The 23229-nt window shown below is 28.7% G+C and overlaps 1 protein-coding gene across 1 annotated transcript in view; it reads left to right on the top strand.

Moving 5' to 3' along the window:
- Positions 1–7129: 7129 nt before the first annotated feature.
- The window catches only part of LOC107448788 (uncharacterized), a 153670-nt gene continuing 137570 nt past the window's right edge, over positions 7130–23229 (top strand). Inside the window, exon 1 of the mRNA XM_071183393.2 lies at positions 7130–7500. The gene's annotated coding sequence lies outside the window, so the exon portion shown is untranslated. The remainder of the gene's footprint in view (positions 7501–23229) is intronic.

The following is a 23229-nucleotide window of genomic DNA, read 5'->3' as shown; positions in this document are numbered from 1 at the left end:
AAACCATTTCTTATTTTTTTGGTGGAAATAAAATAAACAATAAACATGAAACCTGAACAATTGTAATAATAATCAATAACAATGGAGACGATATATATATATATATATATATATATATATATATATATATATATATATATATATATATATTAATTATCTCTGTTGCAAGAAATTTCATTACGGATCTTGGATATTTTTACGTTGTTTATTTCAAATCTGCAATCGACTTCTCTTTCGAAACTACAGTTTATTTTAAATTATATTTTTAGTTTTTTATTGAAATGCACAAGTTTAGAAACGTTATGTGTATAAGGGGTTCGCTTAAATATTGCGTCAAGCTTCTAGGGGAATTAGGGCACATCGTCAAGATTAAAATTGTATAAGAAATATTGGGAGACCTCTATTATGATCTGTTTCTTCGAGTGCTTCTGAAAAGGCCACAATAAGAAAGCGCCCCTAGCTGCGAACGATGACATTTCTGGGCATGTTTTTTTTTATTCAGCTTAAATCCTGATGATGTGCGCTAACACATCTAGAAATTTGCAGAAGCATTTACGCTACTCCCTGTTCATGTATACCGTTTTTCAACTAGTACATTTTGATAAGAAAAATCGATAAATAATGACATTTTAAAATAAATCTGTAGCTTTAGGAGTGAAATTAATTTCAGATTTGAAGTCCCCACACCCGAATTAGGCAAGATCAAGTATTTGTATGAATGCAACAAAAAATTTGTTTAAGCGGAAAGCGATAAAAAATAAAACATAATCATTATGTGACTATAATAAACCAGAAAAACGAAAGAAAGATAGTTCTAAATTAGTTATGAAAAGCGTTTTCAAAAACATCTTATGTTAAATGATAATGGGAAAAACATTCGGTAATGTCTTAAACGCTTAATGAGTAAAACGTTACGGAAATATAAGCAAAAGTTTAGCAAATTATCAATTCCAATTTTTCTAACCAATTCCAATATTTTAAAGTTCCAATTCCGTAATGAAATCCGCTCCAATGAAATTTCATATCAAATAAATCTTAATCTTAAATCTTAAATCTTGGTATTTAGGGAGCATTCTTTTCATATGACCGAAACTTTTCTTTATCTTTGGTTCTTTATCTTTGACCTTTTCTTTGGTTAGTTATACTAAACATATTTGAAACGATTTCTTTCTCAAAAACTTATAATAGAAGAATAAATGAACAACTACTAAGTTTGGAATTTTAAAATCAAATACTATACTTTTTTGTTTCATTTTATAGTTTCTTGCATTATCTGCTTATAATGAAACGTTGGCCCTTTTAGTTAAAAACTTACTTTTTATTTCTCGTATGAGTTCAAAAAAATAAATACACTAACCTCAAAGATTATGCATTTTTATTGTGTTAGCTCTAAAATAAAATATGAAATACATTGTTTTTGTTCGCAATGGGAAATGAACATCACGATTTGAAATAAAAACTGTTTTGAGAATAAAAGTGATTGTAAAAAGAGTGGAATTCCTTTCCTGAAAAATCACGAAGGATATTTATTTGATTTTAAATCTTCTTTATCATTGTCACGTGTCTCTTTTTTATAGTTTTCGGAGCTTATGATCATGAAACAAGAGCAACCAGGAGACCCTACTACTAAAAAGTGCTCCTGTTACAGAAGAAAGTAGTAAATTTTGAAACAAAATGTCATAAAAATTTAAAATCCCAAGCTTCCTTTTAATGGTGCATTGAACAGAAATCTATAATATATATATATAATAACGTAATGAAAACAAAAATGAATTTATGTATTACATTTTGAGTTTCATTTTGAATTTTTAATTTTATTTTACATTTTTTGCTTAATAAGCTCTTTTTTCGTTTCATTTTTTGGTACTCATCCCACTATTGTATTGATACATGTATTTGCATATGTATATATTCAAATGGCTGTCAAGAAGAACATTATACCTTAAAACACTTTGTTCTTCGCCAGAACTTGATATAGTAACATATTTAAAATAATGGAATTGAATGGAAGCATTTATAAATCAATTTTAAAAAGATAAACAAATCCTTTCTATGCAAGAAAATTTCTTTTGAAATGAAAAGAATATCATTCAACATTCATAAAGTAGAATTAAAAGAGGGAAAAAATTTAAAAAAAGAAATACCATGAATAATGCATTCTAAAAGAAAAAACTAAAATGAAAAAAAATGTAATTTAACATCAGTATTCTAGTCCTGATTATAAATGTTTAGATTGAAAGTGTTGAAATTATTGAATTGCATTGCAATTGCATTTCAGTCTAAAAGTGCATTTTCAGACTAAAATATATGAATAAAAAATTTCCCATCTAAAAAGGAAGTTTCAACAAAATTATATGCAAAAATTGCCGAACATAGAGTTTGTTGGGAAAAAAAAGAGTTCTTAGGTTTTAAATGTTCGCATAGAAATCACCAGAAGACTTAAATTGTCTTAATTTAAAACGTTGCCTCCAAAAATTAAAAATTAAATGATTTTGTCTTATGAAATAATTCAAAACTAATTGAGATTTCGTATTAATAAGTTGAGACTAATGACTAGATGGATGTTATTAAATCCATATATAAAAAAGCGAAAGGAGGATTTTTTGTTGTAATTTTATTGGTTTTGTCAAATTAATGTTCAACATTTTCAGTTTTTGACTTTTTTTCAGTTCCTGAAAATTGTTGCAGACTCACAAAATATTTTATAAGTAATTTTGAGCTTATTCAAATTATTTTGAGTTATCCTTTTGAAACAAAGCATCCCACATAAACGGTGACAATTGTTATAATTTCATAAAATATGAAATAAAATTTCAAGTTTTTTTTTCTGTTTGTACTTTAGCTCAAAAATCACGCAACATTTTTACTTGAAAGAATTTAATTAAATTCAATTAAATGAGATAAATTTAATGTTTCGCTCTGGTGAGTTTACTTTATTCTAACGTATATATTTTGAGTTTTTTTTGTCATTTTTTGGAATTGGTTTCGCAGTATTTCTTAATTTAAGGACTCATATTCTTAGCTTGATCGTAGTTCCAATTTTTTTATTAAATTTTTAATCCCACTATCCTTTAAAAATAGACGCAACAATAACGATTTATAGAAAAAAAATCGTATTCCTGCATACTGCTGAAAAGTTATATTTTAGATCTAATATCATGTAAATATTTTTAAGAGAATATCGAAATTGAAAACCCGTTTTTAGAAGATTAAAATGTTTTTAAAGCATAAATGTAACGTTTTTGAGAATTGCGTGTGTTGAGTTTGATCCTAATTGCTGTTTTACGTTTAAATATTAATGGTAAAATATCAAATAGTAAAATATTAAAAGTAATAGTTTTATTCCATGCAATTTTTTGTTTGTATTATTATAAAACCCAATTAAAACATTGAGGAAACAATTAATTAAAAATATTCCATTTCATCAGTGTTACTTTCAATTTTATATTTAAAATGAGATAAAAACCATCTTTAAAATTTCCGGTTGTAAAATAAAAATCTTGAAACGAAATTTGAGTAATCTTATTAAATATATAAGATGAAAAAGAGGAAAGGGTATTTTCTTCTTATTTTAGGTTTTTAAGAAATGTAAAATTCCATAGGTCTTTTGATGGAAAGAGATTTTCTGTGTATTATAGCCGAGGAAACATTATAGCGAGGAATTGAAAACACACTCTTCAAAAATTCTGCTTTCTGCGCCAAACAAAATACTATTTTTTTTAAGGATTTACTAATTAATATTTACAGAGCTTATTTTGAATTAATGGCAATTCTTTATTTCTTAAGGAATGAAATTTTTTTTAATGTTACATCTATGCTGTAATTATTAAAGTAGAAACTGCAAAAATTTATTTTCATATTTAAATTAATAATTATTATTTTGAATTAAATTGATTTTTGTGATAAAAGCCTTAATTACTTAAAAGCCATCAGACATTCGAAAGAGAGCCTCAAAGCGTTGTTTCTGCTCATTTAAGGCTGTTTTTAGAACGTTCTGTTGTATCATGAAATTACACTTTTTGCGAATAATTTCATAACTATTGTGAGATAGCAACAGTTATTCTTGACTGTCTTCCTTGCTTATTCTGAAAATAGTGTAAAACGTCAATATATCTAATTTTGCAATATTTTAAAAGTTGCTACAATACTGCATTATCTGGAAAATAGTCATAAAAATAATCTGAAATTTATAAAAATTTTCAAAAATTGAGAATTATTCATTTTGATAATTTTGATCTAAGTGGAAAAATTCCGTCAAACAGGCGATTCTTAAAAAATTTAGTTACGTTTGAAGTCTTTTGGCCGATTTAAAGCACACACAACTCTTTACTGCAGGATGGTATTTATTGTTTTAAATTATAGCTTTCTCTTAAATTATAGACGCCAAAACTGTGATTTTTTAAAAAAAAATTTCTTTGTCGAAAGAGTTTGAAAACGTTGTTAAATGATTTCAGCTCTTTGATGTCCTGCTCGATGATTTATAAATCCGAAAAAAATTAAAATTGCAAAAATTCATTTGGTAATTTAGTTGTCCCTTTATTTGAGATAAAAAGTTTGATCAAAACTACTAGAATATGGTAAAATTTAGGTGTTTTTGACTTTATGGGAAAACGAAAAAGCTCGGTAACTTTTACAAAAGAGCTTTGGTAATTTTTTTGGTAAAATTAACTGTAAAATATGGTTTTATAATATGTGATAAAATTTGGTAAATATTCATAAATTCGGTTATTTTATCATATCACCGTTCTTAGGGAAAGGCATAAAAACTACTAATTTGGTTAAACTTACTTTTCAGATTCGTATTTTTTTTACTAAATTTTGGTTAGTTTAATATATAATTTTGAAAACCAGAAATTTTGGTTAACAGTTACCAAATGAATGGAAAGTTACAAAATAAATATTTTAAATACTGTATATTGTAATTTTAGTAATCAAAATAATTTTTATTTAACCAGACAATGCGGCAGTTCTACCAGAATTTTGCTTACCCGTTGACGAGGATTTCTGTTGTATTTCTTTTTTTCAAAATTGAGGTTTACATTTCAGATTCGGATATAACAAACAACTTAAAAAAAAGGAGGAGTCACAAGTTGGCAAATAAACTTAATAATGATGACATACTCCGCGACCTTACTTTGAGTAACGAAATTGTAAGTATTTAAAATTAGAAGTTATTCGAGATTTATTATTTTACATTGAGTGCGCAGTTAATAAATATTGTAGTAGAAATGAAAACCTTAACGAAATGAAAGATAACATTTTAAACTTTTTATTTCATATTTTACTTATTTATTTAATTTTTGAAATACTGTATTTGCTAAAAATTATGGAACAAAAGTTGGTTTTGGAGAAACTGTGTGTAAATTATAAAAGTGACGAATATTTTTTTTACCGCATATAAAACTCTTAGTAATGAGTTTTGTATAGTTTTCTATTTAAAAATAACACATGATTTAAAAATGTTATGCGCAAAATTCATGTTATCAAGCAAATCATTTGACAATGTTTGTTTTTGAGTGTTTGAACGTGTCGACTAATTATTTCGAATTTGTATATTTTTAAAGCAAATCAAGTAATACCTCGCGCAATTGTAAAAGAATTAAATAATAACTCAGTTTCTAGGCATTATTTATTTAAGTCCTTTATTACGTTAATTACTTAAAAAAACATAATTATATATTTTTGGACTCATCACACACAAATTTTATAAGATTTATACCTGTAGAAAATCAATTTGAGTAATCAATTGAGTTGTTTTTTACGGCTGTATATTCAACTGTTTTAAAATCATATAAAACTAAAAATAAAATCAAGTTATTATTGCAATAATATCTATTTCTTAAAAAAAAATCAGGAATTTTAATTCTTTGTTAACAACAACCTTAAGAAAATAAGTCAATACTTCGTGTTCAAACCTGAGTTTCCGATTAACATAGTAACGCAAAATTATGGTTTTACTCAATGAGTTTCTCTAAAGGGGCTTGTAGATATTTAAATGTATTATTAGTTATTATTTATTTAAGTCCCTTATTATGTTAATTACTTAAAAAAGCATAATTATATATTTTTGGACTCATCACACACAAATTTTATAAGATTTATACCTGTAGAAAATCAATTTGAGTAATCAATTGAGTTGTTTTTACGGCTGTATATTCGACTGATTTAAAATCATATAAAACTAAAAATAAAATCAAGTTATTATTGCAATAATATCTATTTCTTAAAAAAAAATCAGGAATTTTAATTCTTTGTTAACAACAACCTTAAGAAAATAAGTAAATACTTCGTATTCAAACCTGAGTTTCCGATTAACATAGTAACGCAAAATATATGCTTCACTGAATGAGTTTCTCTAAAGGGGCTTGCAGATATTTAAATGTATTATTAGTTATTATTTAAGTACTTTATTATGTTAATTACTTAAAAAAAACAGAATTATATATTTTTGGACTAATAACATATAAATTTTATAAGATTTATACCTGTAGAAAATCAATTTGAGTAAACAGACGAAATAACATTAACTAGATGATAGTTAATGTTATTCATTATCATCTAAAAAAAATCGCTATAAGAGTTCATTATATTCCGAGTTCATTATAGCAGGATTAGACTGTATTTGAATGGCCCCATAAATTGGAATATAAACACTCCTCAAATTTAAAGCTCAATTAGTGAAAACTTTTTCTGACGTGCCCAGACATCGTTGCAATAACTACAATTTTTTTACTTCTTTTTCTTTTCTCTCCTTCTTCTACTGGGAAATAACCCCATGAAACGCGGAGGGACCCATTCATATGAAACCCTAATTACAGTATTTCAGTGAAGACATCCTTCAAATAAACAAAAAAAGTGAGTCTGATGACCTTTCAAGGTCTTTTTTTGGCAATAACGGGGAGGGAAGAAAAATCGAAAAATTTCGTGCTCAGAATCCTGACGTCGACGTCAATTTAACCCTCATAAGGAAGGATGAAGAGAACTTGAATTTTCGGGGCCATTAAATATTTCCCAAGATTCACCGGCAGATGATTACCGGATGATGAAGAAACTGAGAAACATCTTTGGTTACCTGTCCGGGGGTGTCGCCACCGGTTGCACTGGTCACGTGTTTTTTCTCTCTACCCCTAACCACCCCCGCTCTCTGCCACCTGAGAGAATGTGCATGTGCCTGACTTGATCAGACGGATTGTTTGCGCTGATCACCTTTCCTCCCCGAGAGCGCCAGATTCAGTGTAGTTGTTTATTATTATTTTGAGAGCTAAATACCCCCTGAGGTACTCAAGCTTGGTTTAAAATACTTTCAAAAAGTCAAATGGTAAAAATTCCATTTCTATCGAAATGACAGCCAATTACGTTAAATTGTTTCGTCTCCTGATCTGCATAGGATTTAAAATTTAAATTTAAAAAAAAAAAAAATGTGTATTTTGACAAAAGGATTTTTGTGGAAATGAAAAATAATTGTGAATAATATTTTAGCCATTGAGGGATATTTTTGAAGTAAGAATTTATTCCTTTATTATTTTTATTGTATTTAAAAAAAATAAATAAATATTGTTCTCTTTAATAAATGCTGAGCCATGTAATCTTAAAAACGTAAATCAATCAGAATTGAATGAAATAAGATTGCACAAATATATATATATATATATATATATATATATATATATATATATATATATATATATATATATATATATATATATATATATATATATATATATATATATATATATATATATATATATATCTGTGTGTGTGTGTTGTTTTGTTTTCCCACTCGGAAAATATACTAATGAAATGCCCCAGAATATTAAGCTTAATTAAAAACAATAATCTAATTTCTATCTAACATGTTAGGGAGGCGCCTTACTGCCGGAAAAACATCTTTGATTTGATTTAGATGGTTAAAAACAAATTTTATTTGGTACGAAGCCAAAATACAAGAAAAAAAATTCTTTCTTAGTCGCCCCTCTTTCGAATAAATAAGTAGTGCAATAAAAATAATGATTTAGCTATTCTTTATTACAGTTTTGGAAATTGACCCCTCTAGAGAGTTAAAAATAATACCGGAAGAAAAATACAACTTAATAATATATCCATAGTATTTAAAATACATAAATTATAATATATAACTGTTTAAAGCGTACTATTATAATTTAGTGTTTCCTGTATGATAAGTACAGTGCAAGAATGTTATGAATAAGAATATGTGACTCAATTAATAGTACAATATACATTACATAAAAGTTTACAGTGAATTTATATTATGATATAATCTATATTATAAGTATATTTTGTTGTATATCCTTAATATTTCAAATACATAATTTACAATTAATTATGAAATTTGTTTATTAGAAAAATGTTAATTTGAAGTACTATTTCAAAAAACAAATACTACAAATATAATATAGAAAAATCTCGTAAATGTTTTAAAAATATTTTAAGAATTATGGGTGTATAAAAAATTCAGTCATTAATAATTTGGTATAACATTTTTTAATGAAACGATCGTAATTTTAATTTCATAAAAATAATTAAAATTTTTAGCATTGATCGTTAAATTTTAATGTTTGGTTTTTGATATACATTCAAACTGTTGATGATTGTTCAAACATTTTTTTAAGCAATGTTATAACAAATAAAAACTCTTCAACTGTGTTTCTCAGTTTTAGTTGCATAGCATATTTACTTAAACTCATGGAATTGAAACCATTAAAGCTTGTATAGTCACATATTGTATAATAAGTCAGGCAAAGTGGTTAAGCCTTTAATTGTTTTTGGCATATATTGTTTTATTTTCTTGTAATTTGTTTTTTTGAGAGAGAATGAAAATTTCTGCAGAAAATATTCTTTGAAAGAAATTACTAATATTTGAAATTGCAAATTATCTATAACTATCTATAGTATCTTATAACTATACCATAATATCTTATAACTATCTAGTTAAATTTCAGTATAATAATTTTTTATGGATTTCTTAATAGTGTATGCGTATCTACGATATCTTCTATGATTACCCCAATGGATGAGGGATGGTGGTGAAAACTGTTGCTTTTAACCTAGCCGTAACTATGTAGCGAAGGCTAAAAATTGGAATAAATATAATTTTGGGAAATTTATGACTTCTGCATGAACTTATAATTGCAATTTCCTCCTCTTCTGATCAACGAAAAGATGATAAAAAGACAATAAAATGTGATAAAAATTGATTAAAAAAAAAGAAGATTAAAAAAGATAATAAAAAACTAATGAATAATTTTATATATTTATTCTAAAATTAATTCACAATTATCATACAGCGGAAATATAATCCAGTGCTAATCTTTATTATAAAACACTGTGACATTGTGTCATTTTAAAAGAAATAAAATTTTAAGAATTTTTATCAAACTTAGTTTTCCAACAGTATTTGAAGAAGAATATCAATTTTACCAATGATTGAGTGATTACCATTTAGTAAATTTCAATGAATTAGTTTTTTCCTAATCATTACCTATTTCATTTTCCTACCTATTTGTTAATTACCAATTTTTATCCATTTCAGTCTTAAAAAACTCTTGCTACTGATTTTCATATCAAGTTATGCGAAATCTGTTATGAAAAAGCAAAATTGCATTTAAGTTTTTTATAAAAGCAGATAAATTTAGATTACGGCTGATTACTTAAATGTAAATATTTTTCTTAAAAAATGAGTATTTTTTATAAAATTAAGTCACTCTTTAAACACTAATAACCAATATAATTTGTTGGCTATTTCTGTAAAATAATTTACCCCATTAATGGTCAATTTCTAAGTTAAATATTTTTTTAATATAATTCATGATTATTGTATAAAAATATAATTAAACTGTTAGGAACCGACGTAGCTTCAATTATGCGATTTAAAATTAAAATAATTATTAAAATAAGTTCTAAAATAATTTAAATAACCATTTCCTTCAACGATTTAATCAGTCTCCTTTATCGATTCTCCATAAACTAATAACACGTAAACAAGTTCTCGTGTAACTTTACGACAACCGATGAAGCGTCAATTATATGATTTAAATTGGAGTACACCACGAGTATATTTAAATAAATCTTTTTCTCATCTATTCAATTAATTTAATATCAACTATTCATAAATTACAAAAAAAAAAAAATCATCTACCAGTATGTTTGTTAAGAATAGATTACGCTATAATTATGGCATTTAAATTTAAGCATTCAAATAATCCTTTCCTTCATCAATCGAATTAACCATTTATGCCAACTGGAAAAAAAATTAGTCTGTCTGTCACCAGTTCACTCAACAATAATCACCTTTAAAAAATAAATTGCATCGCTAGTTTCTTTCTTGCGCTTTGTTAAAAAAATGACTTTTAAATTGCTTAAAAATTTAGAAAGCAAAAGAAGAAAAAAATTCACTAGAAGGAATAAATCTCTACGCATCGCTGCATCCGCCATCTTTTATAAGAGTGATTGTTGCGTTTAATTACCTGTTGAGTTTTCACTTTGAACTTCATTCTACTGGTTGTTCTCTTACTCACCCAAAGTGTTCTATTCTGTTTTAATAATTCCAGCTGGGGTTTCGTTAACCAATTCGTATATCGGGTAGAGGAATGTGCAAATTCAACTATCCGCTTCGCTTGAGGATTGAGGTTACAATGCCATGGCTCCATTTACAATAACTGGTGCAGCACCAACTTTGAAGGGCACATTTGACAGCTGCTATACATAATCATTTTATATATGTAATTGTTATGAGATCGCGGATGTTCGATTACGCTATCGGTGTAAAAAGTAAAGAAAGTCTTGAAAAACACGTTACCTTTCACACTTTTTTCTCTCTCTCCCCTTTGATAGGATAGGTGTGATACTTATCTCCCACTGTTAGTTTAACCCTAGAGTTTGTGAAATTTGTTCTGAAAGATCGAGACGGTAAAGCAGTTCGAACCAAGCTACTTTCTAAAAATTATTTTCCAATTTTTGAATACATAAATATAATAAGAGCAGTTCAAATGAAAACACAAAAGATATTTTTAAAAATTTAGATTGGTATTTTATTTTTTAAACTCCACTTCCCAATAAAAAATACACACAACTACCGAAATTATGCAATTAGTTTATTTGAACAAAAATTTATTTATAAAAATGCATACAAGGTAAAAATGTTGAGACAAACTTTTACGGTAAGTGAGATACTGTCTAGTTATCGTAAGAACTCCTTCCGACCAAAAGTTTGAGGTATTCCTGTTACAGTGAGAATAAGAGTGAAACCATCTTTAACGGGGGAGAGTTTAAGAAAAGACAAGAAAAAGTGACTATCTTGACTTAAAATTAATATGATACGACCCTCACAACCTTATGCAAAGTGAGTTATCTTCGTAACCACAAAAGCTACAAGTAGACAAGTTTCTGGAAGATTTCTCGTAATGACCGCACTGTACATCATTAAAATTTAGAGTTGAACAGCAATCCATGACTGTAAAGAGCAAGGGAAAGTGATAGCAGAGGTAGAAGCAACGCTGGACACCGGTTTTACTGGTTTCAGCAAAAAAATTAATTGCGGTCCCTTTCCTTAAAAACAAAAAGTTTTATTTTCATATTTCGAGGAATTTGAAAAGATCCTTTATTCATTTATAGACATAGTAGTTTTTATGTTTCCTCGCCCTCACATGTATTAATACTATGATTCTTTGCAATTTTCTTTTACGGCTGTATATTCGACTAATTTAAAATCATATAAACTAGAAACAAAATCAAGTTATTATTGCAATAATATCTATTAAAAAAAATCAAGAATTTTAATTCTTTTTTTATCGACTACCATTACAAAATAAGTAAATACTTCGTGTTCAAACCTGAGTTTCCGATTACCATAGTAACGCAAAATACAACTCAATGGGTTTCTCTAAAGAGGTTTGCAGATATTTAAATGTATTAGTTAGTTCTTAGATTGCTAGACATTTGGTGTGATGTATAGATTTTGCCTACCAGGGCTTTGGTCGAAGTTCGATTCCCCATTTAAAATCCTGGGGATCTGATCGAATTGTATTTTCTCCGATCTTGACTTAGACATATTTTCACTATAATGTAATATTAGTGGGAGTTTTTAGAGTAGACTAAATATCTTAAAGGCAGTGATGTAATTTATAGATTTTTACTAACTATTAATTAATTTCTTGTGACTATTTTTCTGCATTTTTGCAGACATTCTAAATTTTTCATTCACTGTAACTTTAGATGAGCCTCCTGATAAATGATTTCTAATTAATTCTCATGTAAAGATTTTTTGCAGCATAGGTAATAACACAACTGTTATACTTTCAAAGTTTTTTTTAGGACAAACTAGATATAATTCTGTACTTTTTATTAAAATTATTGTGCATTCAGTTTTAATTGCTTCTTTCTTTGTTCAGACTGTTTAACAATCTGTTGATTAGCTTTCTTATCCCTTCAATCGATCAATTATCTTTATCAATTGATTTTTCTAAGATAAAAGTGCAAAAGAGCGTTTTGAAATTGTTTCTCACTTTGGGGGACACACTGTAAAGAAAAAAAATTCTGTTATATTACGAAAACATTTTGGCAGCAGATTTACTTGAGATTATCCATAGGAAGAAAACGCGTTGTCAGAAATTGACTGCAACAAAGCACTACAGACAATATTTGTACGCACCTGATATTTTTCGTAGGTCAGGTTATAAAATTTTATTCTGCTATTTTTTTAAACTACTGTACTTAAAAAGAAGTAACTGATAATTATCTTATAAAGAGCTATTTCTGTATACCTATTGATAATTAGTTTATATTAATAACTGGCTGAATACGAGTAGAAAAAAAAAGAAATTAGTAAATCATGACTCATGCGAAATCAAGCACAAAACTGAAAGTTATATACCGACACAATTAATAAAAAATAAAGTAATCCCTTTTTAGTTATTATCATCTGTTGGCTTGCAGGTGGCTAGACGTTATTAGAATAAGCAAAACACGTTTTAAGGGGATTATCCCATAAAAATGAAGAATAACTGCTTGCAATATCATTTAGCATAATGCTGCTACTCGAAGCCAACTCACGATTTTTTAAATTCACCACATTCAAGCAATTTTCTCTGGCACTACAGAGGCCGTTAAAACTTATTTCATAAGTATTTATGTTAATACAGTACTGTAGTGATGCTGCAATTTTAATAGGTACCAAATATACACTTTAAACCAGTTTTAGTGTATCTAGTACTAATTAAAACTGCACCAATTACCTTAATACCATCAAAATTGATTTTGCATCACTGGCGACTATAATAGCATGGCTATCCTAAACGAATTAGTACCATTTCGCCATCAATTTTACTTTTTGTACATAGCTTATTTTTCTTAATTTCAATTAGTACCTAATACCAAAATTAATTAAGCATCATTGATGCCAGTAAAAGTTTGAAGATTTTTTACGTTTCTCTCAAACTAAATAGCAACATTTCTTTATTAATTTTGCGTTTTAGCACATAGTTTTTTTAATTTTAAATAGTACTTATTTCAAAATTAAGGATAATTGCCACCAATAAGAGTATGGTGATTTTTTACGATTCCCCTAAATACTTTTTCGATATTAAGTTTGCTATTTAGTACGAAGTTTATTTTCCTATTTCGATTATTATACATTACTAGCATAATTTAAGCATTATTGGTGTCAATAGAAATTCGGCAAATTTTTAAATGTTTTCTAAGCGAATTAGTATCATTATTCCATTAATTCTGCTTTTCTGTACATTCTAGTTGTGCTAAAAAAAGAAGACGATTTTGATGTGATTTGATATTTTTGAAAAGGCACATTTTTCATTGTGTCTCATTTCTTTATCAGGTCGTAATCGCTGTATCTATCGTAGGCAAATTCGAAAATGCGGCTCTTTGCAAACTGCTGACTACATTTGTTAGGCTTTTTGCAGTGAGCCTTGTTGGCTCATAGCTATATGACGTCGGCAGTTTGCAAAACGGCGGATTTTCCAATCAGCTTACGGCATACTCAATTTTTTTAAATGCTACAACCCTTTTTTGGGTAGACTATATTTGAGGGTGGCCCTTGATTCTCGTCAAGTTGTGATCGTGGTTGATCACCAAGCTGGGCGATATTGAAACCCAATCGTGATTCTGATTGGTTTAGATTTCAGCGTTATTTTTAAATGCTAAACGGTATATATAATTTCAGAGGTCCGTTAGTTCTACGTTGGATACCAGCTGGTAAGATTACTTTTGTACCTGGTCAATAAGATCGAAGGTATGTGGGCAGTCATAAAAAGGGACTTAAGAAAAAAATGTCACCGCCAATCCGATACCAGAGACGCCATTTTCGATTCGTATTTCGCCGAATTTATGTGGCGATGGAGGTACACAGATTCTATTCATGATAAATTTAGACAGTATCAAACTGCTATTAGAGAATTCTGTGCACCTAAGGCTGAGGATATTCAATCTTAATGAAAAAGTGAGTTAATTTTTTTCCTTTTCTTTCTATGCTTACTCCATTAATTTTTGTTTCAATTCAAAATGCATTTTGTTTGGTTTATTAATTTTGCATATATTCGGTTCATTGCAATTTTATAAACTTTTGGCCGATGTTTCGTTGAAATTTTCCAATGTTTTACTGAAATATCATTATGTTTTTGAGTTAGGTCTGAAATTAAATGTTCAACGACGATCTTCTAAAGTGTTAAAAGAATGAAACGAGGGCCCGTAATCATTCCTTATTATCGAAACTTTCGAATATTTTTTTTTTGTAGCAAAACACGAAACATGTGCTATGACAAACAAAACAAGTTCAATCAGCCGTATTAATTGCATGACGTGCTATTGACCCTGTCACATTCTAACTCTTCCGTATTGTAGAAGGAGAATAAGTTTTGTATATGATTCGAATGTCATTGCCATGTAATCTTAAGGTATTGAAAAGAGAAGCTTATTTTATGCTTGAGTGTTTTTTCAAAGTATAAGAATTGAAGAATCAGTCTTTAAGACATCATAAATGTACAAAAGGTGTTTTCTATATTTATAAGATTCTGAGGGCAATATAAAAACGTTGGTAATCAAAATAGATGTTTTCTATTGCGTTTTGCTACTCCAAAAAATAATCTTCAAATCATTTTTAGCCAGTATTTATCCAGAGTAGGTGTTAGTAAAAATATAGAGCGAATTTCAGAATGTTAATCATTGTTCCTTATTTGACTTTGAACCGATTCCTGATATTATTTAAAATAAATTTTGATGCTTATAAAACTTAATATTTCATTTAGCGAAATTCTTAACGAGTTACGTAATCACTGTCATGTAATGTTGTGTTACAAACTTTTTAGTTTATTATGCGTGGCTCTAGTAATAAATTGATTTTATAAAAAACATACTTTTTGAAGCAGAACGAGAATTAAAAAATAACTTTTTTCTGTAGTTGATATAGTTAACGTCTAAATGTCGTTTTTCATAATATTTAATGTTGAAATAGTTAAATGTAATTTTATTTATAAATGGTTCAGTATTTCTTTCTAGCTAGTTACTTTGAAATACGCATAAAAATATAGCTGAAGTTCTTGTTTCGACAGGGTTAAAAATAAAGCTTTATCTGTATAATCTATACGCAAGTATTGTTATACACATGAATGAACCAGATTATCATTATTATAAATCGAATGTAAGGGATTCTTTCACCAAAACGACAGACAAGTATTACGTTAAAGTTAACGTTAAACAAGTATCTTTAAAAAACCCTTCAGTTACGTTTTAGTAATAATTCTTATACGTTACAATTTCTTAAAAAAAAATTCTATATCGTAAAATTATCATGATGCTATATTATTTATCAAAAATAGAATTTATCTATTTAAATACAAAGGCTAAGAAATAATATGAAAAATTGAATCTTAATTCTTCCAATTCTGTTAGACAAAATTCTACCCTTACTTACAAATGGATGTCTTTACACCATGCTGTAGTAAGTTCGTTTCGAAGAACACTCATTTTATAATAACTCCTATTTGTATCCAAATGAAAAAGCTAAAGTCAAAGAACATAGACGAGAAAAATTTAGACAACAACCATTTTGCCATTAGGTAACCTGGGATTGCCGAAAGGCGGTCACAATTTATTTTTTTTATTTCAGAATTCTAAAGTTTCAAAATTGAAAAAAAAAATAACTACCAGTTAATCTATAAATTTATTTTTATATGAGTTAAAAAAAATGATTTAGCTACTTAAGTGACCAGCACAAAAAGTTATTGTAAAAGCAAACAACAGTTGGTGTATATTGAAAAGCAAAAATTACTTCATATCTCATTCTTTAACGTACAAGTTAGTTGACACCTAAGCTAATTAAAGTTACAGCCAAGCTTAATATTGAATTTTTATTAATACCTTAGTTTTTAAAGTATCGTCTAAAGCCGGAATAGATGCGGCAACTAGGCATTATTCTAAACTCAGCAATTATAGAAAAAAAATCGTTCATGGGATAAATTTTTCCATGTTTAGTTGCGGAGAGAATTATTCACCTATATGATTCTTGCAGACATGCTTCTCTCCAATTTTCAAACCGTCTGCTTAAAAACCAAAATTTTATAGCTCTGAAAATTACTTATTTTTACTAAATAATTTTAAGTTATAATATAGTTAGGTAAATTAAAGATTAAATTGGAGACGAATTGCAATGAGTGATTTTAAAGAAAGACATACTTCAAAATTTAATTTTATTGAAAAGCTCATAACAAACGGCAGCTTTGTGTAATTTACTTTCGATGTAATGCCCATGCATAATTCTGCTGTATTGTTAAAACTAAACCACGTATTTATGTTTGGAATATGAAGCTTCTTGGATCATTTTGGTTTCGATCTCGGTACGTTTTGGATCATTTGAAAATATTGAGGTGTTTTCGAATTGTTTCTTTTTTTTTCGATGATGTTTTTGCTGCATGATGTTTTTTTTTTAACATACCGCATGCCATTAAAAGTTTTTTCCACGATGTTTTGAATAATTCAAACGAGAATGTTTTGTTCTATCGGGATCTTTTTTCTTTAGTTAACATTTAAAGTCAGAACATTAAAATGTTAAGTTAAAAACTAGCATTTTCGACACTTTATTCTTTTTACTATTAATCATGGTTCTAAGGCCGCAAAAGCTGCTCGTGATATACATATTGTGTATGACAATGACGCTAAACTGAAAGAAACGCTCGTGATTAGCATGCTAAGTTTAAAAATGAAAATTTTGACCTCAGAGGCGCACCTCGTTCAGGCTGTCCATTTAAGTTCAATGAAGAACGATTAAACCAACTTTTGCACGAAAATTCAAGTGAAACGCTATGAGAACTTGATCCTATAAATTCTTGAAAATTTAAAAAAAAGCGGGAATTTTCCCAATCCTAATATCAACTAAGTTCGCAAAAATTAAAATATAATTTTGCGAATAGGGGGGAGGGTGCGACTTGGAACTGGAGGTAATTAATCTTTCTCTTGTATAATCTTATAACGAAGACATCATTAAATTGCAATATTATACAGTTATTTTCAAGGACTTGAATTTTATCAGATAAATTAAATGAAAGCGAAAGATTGTCTCAATCAATTTCCGTCACAACTTCCGGGCGCATGTTTATGAAACTAAATTTTATTCGGTAGCTTCGATTGTTTGTTTTTACTTTTATTTATGATTTAACTGTGAAAATAAATAATAAGATAATAATAATAATAATAATTGAATAAATAATTAGACTTTCAATATTAAATTAGTTGGACTGCATATTTATTTATAAAGGTTTGAAGAAGTATTCAAAAAAATTATTTCTACAAGTTATTTTTTTTCTCCAGAAAATCTAAAAACTGTCTATTTCTTCATGGTAAGCTGATCTAAGAACTTTTACTACTTTTTTCTAAAATAAAGTTTGTCTATTTAATACTTTAAACATTGAATTACAAAAATATTTTTAATTTTATCGTTGTTGTTGTTTCTAATGCCCCTTGCCATACGGGCAAGCCTGCTTGGTGAAACTGAGCAAATTTAAGGCAGAGTGTGCGTTTCTTGCTTTTCAGTGGCGCCATCTATGTCCAAGAATACGACTTCTGCCGCACATACGTCACACCCGTTTATAGGGCGGACCCATTCTTACATCCATTCATTCATCCACAGATCGTAATTTTGACCTGAATCAGAGAACGATCGATCTCCAATCCAGTACCCCCAGAAGTTTGGATTATGATAACTTTATCGTAAACCTATTAAGTTATCTTAAAATATATAGGTAGCAACTAAGAAATAGCTAGTTCTACCTATCAATCTAGTACAGGGGTGGCGAACCTTTATGCACCAACGTGCCATTTTCTCTAAAAAATTGCTTAATGAGGTCATAGACGTGCCGTCAAATAATTTTAACTTCGTGATTATTGGGAAAATAATAATACTAAATACTATCAACTTAAAACTCTTTATTTACATTGAAAAGAAAATACATTTTGCAATGCCTCAGTTATACGCGTAATTCAACTAGAAGTAGCATCAGTGGGACTTCTGTTATTGCAGATTAAATGACAAATAACTTATAGGTTGTAAGATATTAGTTTAAGCAGGACTGTTGATTTTTTTGCTGGTTATTTATTGTTAGCTTGCTTTTTTATGGTTATTAATTGTTTTTTAGCATTAATTGTTAATTTTTTATTAATAATTGTTTATTATTTTGTTTTTTTTGTGAATTTTAATTTAATTGTTACAAAGCTTCATAGTGTGTGACATTTGTGTAATAACAATTGTGATCGGTGGCGTGCCCAAAATATTGTGTAGAGCGCCATAAATGGCACGCGTGCCATTGGTTCGCCTTCCCTGATCTAGTAGGTTCTGGAGGTTCAACCAATTTAGGAGTTCAACCAATCTGGTGGTTTTACCTACCAGATAGCAATTTAAATATTTTAAAATTCTTAATTTCTTTTTTTAATTTTCATTATCATAAACAATATTATTAATTATTCGAACATAGAGGTTAATGTTTAAACTTACAAGGAACGTATATTTAAAATCACAAGTCTAATTAGTATACTTTCTTTGAAATTCTCTTTTAAATTTTTAATGCCTTAATTTTTTTAAAAATAAAATTTAAAAAAAGGAAATTTCATGCTGTTAAAAGGACATGTATAAAGAATTTTCGTATAAAATAGTAAGGTTGGCTTTAATACAGTTTTCGAGATAGAATGCAACAAAATTCAAAAGGTGAAACTCCTAATTTTTTATTTTTTTAAAATTGAAAGTTCAATATCACAAAGAAGCACTCTGATATCGGGCACTTATTAATTATGATATCATTGATTTCTCCCTGAAGGAATTTTCCACCAAAGTGATCAAGAAGTTAGATGATGCAAAGAGGAGATAGTTTATCTCATTTATAATGAGAGACGTTTGCCCTCAATATACTTGTCAGCAAATTATGTCATTAAAACAATTTCTAAGACACTATCGCTCTTTTTCATCAAGTTATGCGTGATCTATATAAAAGATACTGGTACATTCATAATACCGTTTATTTCAACATAAAAGCAATTCCATTGAGGGTTTTATTCTCTTTTTAAGAATCATACGACAATTTGTTGTTTCATTCATTAAATGATAACTTTGTTCTTGTTAGTTAAAAACAGACAAGTTAGCTGGTACTTGCTAGGATATTTTTTTAGAGCTTTTTTTTCTAATTTCGCAGTTTAAATGAGGTGTAACAATTCAGGGGTGATTTTAGATTTAAAAAAAAAATAGACGAGCTTTATGTCACTGTAACCAAAGGAAGATATATTAATGCAATTTAATTTCAGTACCGGCACAGCCGCGTGTACTTGTTTATAATGTAAAAAGGGTTGTTTAAATTAACTCTTTTCGTTACATGTTTTTCATCAAATTTTCTTACATTATTTTCTTTAATTCATTATTAAATAACAATTGGGAGATTTTCGTCGTTTTTCTCTTTATGTAACGAAAACATGGACTACCAACATTGAAAAGTACTCCATGAATGCTAGTTTGTCTCAATACTTGGTCCAGGAGTACCCATGTCCTCTGGGTTGGATTTAAAATTACAAGGCTACTGAGTTAAACAGTGATAATCGTAAACTCAGAATCTGTTCAACGGCTGTAATAAAATAAAATAAAATGACCAGGACTCAGCATTGCGCAAAAAATGTGCTTTTAATGCTTTATATAGATTAAAATCGATATATGAGAAAGAGCCTTTGGGGATAGAGCATTCGCCTTCCAATGAGGTGAGCCGTGCTCGAATCTCAGCGATGTCCAATCGATATAAATTCCGCACCCAGCTTGCACCGACCACAGTGCTGACGTAAAATATCTTCAGTGGTAGATGTATAATAGGTTAGAGTCCCCTTGCCGTCAGGCTAACCGTGAGAGGCTATCGGGGTTTTCCTCTCCATGTAAAGCAAATGCTGGTTAGTTCCACCAAAAAGTCCTCCACAAAGGCAAATTTTTTCCAATACTTGATCCAGGAGTTCCCTTGCCTTCGGTATTTTGTCCAGAGAGAGAGAGAGAGAGATTCCAATTACAGAATAAATAGACAGTTAAACTAATCTGCCAATATTAATTAAGTTATACAAGTATTTTTGCTTTCATTTGCTAAAATGCTAATATTACCTACATGCTATGCTATCTTATACTAAAATTCTAAAACTATACTTATTAAGTGTAATAACTATGTTTCCTAATTATATCATATACCAAAATGTTATATTTTCTACAGACATAAAAATTATTCACAGATAGCAAGTCGAAAATTCGTAATGCTGTAATGGTAAATTAAACTGACCGCTTACAATAGTAAATACTGCGGGCGTATTCGCTATTTCTAAAAATATAGTTTGAAATTGCTTCGATTCAACTATAAAACGTTTAAATAATATTATATACTATACGCGTCTAACTGATTTTTTCTCCATCATTTTCTGAATGGTTAGTAGTAGAAAATCTTTTCGCACAAATTGATTTTTGAGAACAATTGAGTTTGTATATTTTGCAAACAATAAGAAGTTATATATTTAGCGCAATCCAAAGGATTATTAGCATATAAATTTTTTTACAAACTCTTTCCCTGTTTTTCATTTGCATAAAAGTAATTTAGTCGTATTTTTTCTCAATCTTATATAAACTAAAATTGATGATAAATACAACTGTTTTAAAGTCGGCCATGTGGCCGAGCGGAGAGCATGCCTGTCTGAGAAGCCAATGGTTGCGGGTTCGAATTTCCCTCAGGGCATGGATGTTTCTCTTTGTGATTGATTTGTTATGGAAAATTGGAAGACTTTGTGACCCCGGCAGATTCAGGGTACACAAGTCGCCATTTAATACTTCGGCCGGCTGTTTTCGAACTCCTTTTCTCATATACCCGAGCATAAGACCCTACCAACCAGGCTCTCCCGGCCTAATAGTAGGTAAATAATTGCAAGTTATTTACCTACTCATTAAAATCAATAAAATGATTTATTTATGAATTTTTCTATCGTATGTACATAGAAAATTTTCTTTCGTGGAGTCAAGAAAAGTTCTCTTTTTTTCCACGTTGGCTACAAAGAACCGTGATTATCAAGCGAGTGAACATTCATAAGAAAGTGCTTGCAAATTTTTGAATGAAAATTCCTTTCTCGCGGGGACAACAAAAAGCTGAAACAAATTCAGCCTAAATGAAAGGTTGTGCGAACAAACATATGAACATATGAACAAACTGTTCTATATATATATTTATTTTTTAACTATATTCATCAATTTTTGTTAGTTTAATAGTAAGTTAGAGCTATATTTTAGTTTTAAATGCTTCAAAGGACTGAAATTTATAATTTTGTATCGATAAAATCGTAATTTATATAAATTGAATTAAATATTAAATATTTATCAATCAAAGGTTTCACAGAATGTATATGTTGAATAATTTTCGGAATTTACTTTAAAAAGAGTAATTAAATTAAAGATTAAATGTTTATAAATCGCAGGTTTCAAATATTTTGCATACTTTTAGAACTTTACTTTAAAAAGAATTTCAGTATAAATACAACGCTAGACTAAAAGGCTCTATATTCAATGGGCGAGCGAAGCAATCTCGAATTGCAAAATACTCCGAAAGAAACTAGAGAAACCGTTGTGACTTTTAACGAAAACGGGGAGCAGGTGGTTTTATAATAAAAGTAATATAAGTAACAGTTTTGGTTTAGCATTAAGGTTAACATTTTAACCTATTTCTTTTCTACAAGCTCGTTTATTCGTTTCACTGGAAAAAAAACTCTGGTAAAATTACCATTCTGTATTGTTATGGTAAAAAAAAAATCTGGTAATAAAACCAATATATACTGTTTTTAAACCATTCATATGGTAACAGTTTACCGGAAATTCTGGTTTTCTACATTATAGTTCTTATTACCATACATTTAGTAAAAAATGCGAAACTCATTATAATTAAATTATCGAATTTTACAAACTTTTGTCACAGATTAAAAAAAAAATTACTTTATAGTTAATTTTATCAAAATCATTCGGCAAAAATTTCTGAGTTTTTTTTGTGTTTCCATAGATGGTAAATTTTTCCATAGTATTTTAGTTTTGACGATACTTTTCCTTAACAGTGTAGACATTAGAAATCAGAAATAATTCTTACTACGAAAAATAATGTAAGAAAGCTGTTATTGTTGTCGTTGACGTATGCCTGTTTAGGCAGAGGGGGTGCGATAGTTCTTGTTTTCCAGTGGTGCCATCTATGGCCAAGAATTCGACTTCTGCCACACCATACGTCGCACCCCTTTATAGGGCGGACCCATTCATACATCCATTCATTTATCCACAGATCGTAATTTTGACCTGAATCAGAGAACGATCGATCCCCGATCCAGGACCTCCAGAGGTATTAATTTGTTATAGGAACATCAAGGACTTTAGCGACTCGACAGATTTAAGGTGCATCAGTCACTTTACACGGGAGTCTTCGGCCGGCGGGGTTCGAACCCACGAACTCTCGGACATGGACCCAGCACCCTACCGACCAGGCTATCCCGGCAAAACTGTTATTCAAACTATTATTCACGTTTGAGAAAAATCCTAAAAACTAATTTAAACTTTTCAAAGCATCAATTGTTTTTAATTATACATAATATTTTCTACGCATTATAATTTTTACTTCTAATTCCGTAGCTTCAAATTAAAATCGCAGTTCATTAATTTTCCTCTTATTCAATGTTAAA

The sequence above is a fragment of the Parasteatoda tepidariorum genome, chromosome 7 (genome assembly GCF_982258835.1).
Source record: "Parasteatoda tepidariorum strain Cologne lab strain chromosome 7, Ptep-v5.0, whole genome shotgun sequence".
Classification (NCBI taxonomy): domain Eukaryota; kingdom Metazoa; phylum Arthropoda; class Arachnida; order Araneae; family Theridiidae; genus Parasteatoda; species Parasteatoda tepidariorum.
Note: the sequence above shows the minus strand (reverse complement) of the source record. Positions and strands in the feature narration are given on the sequence as shown.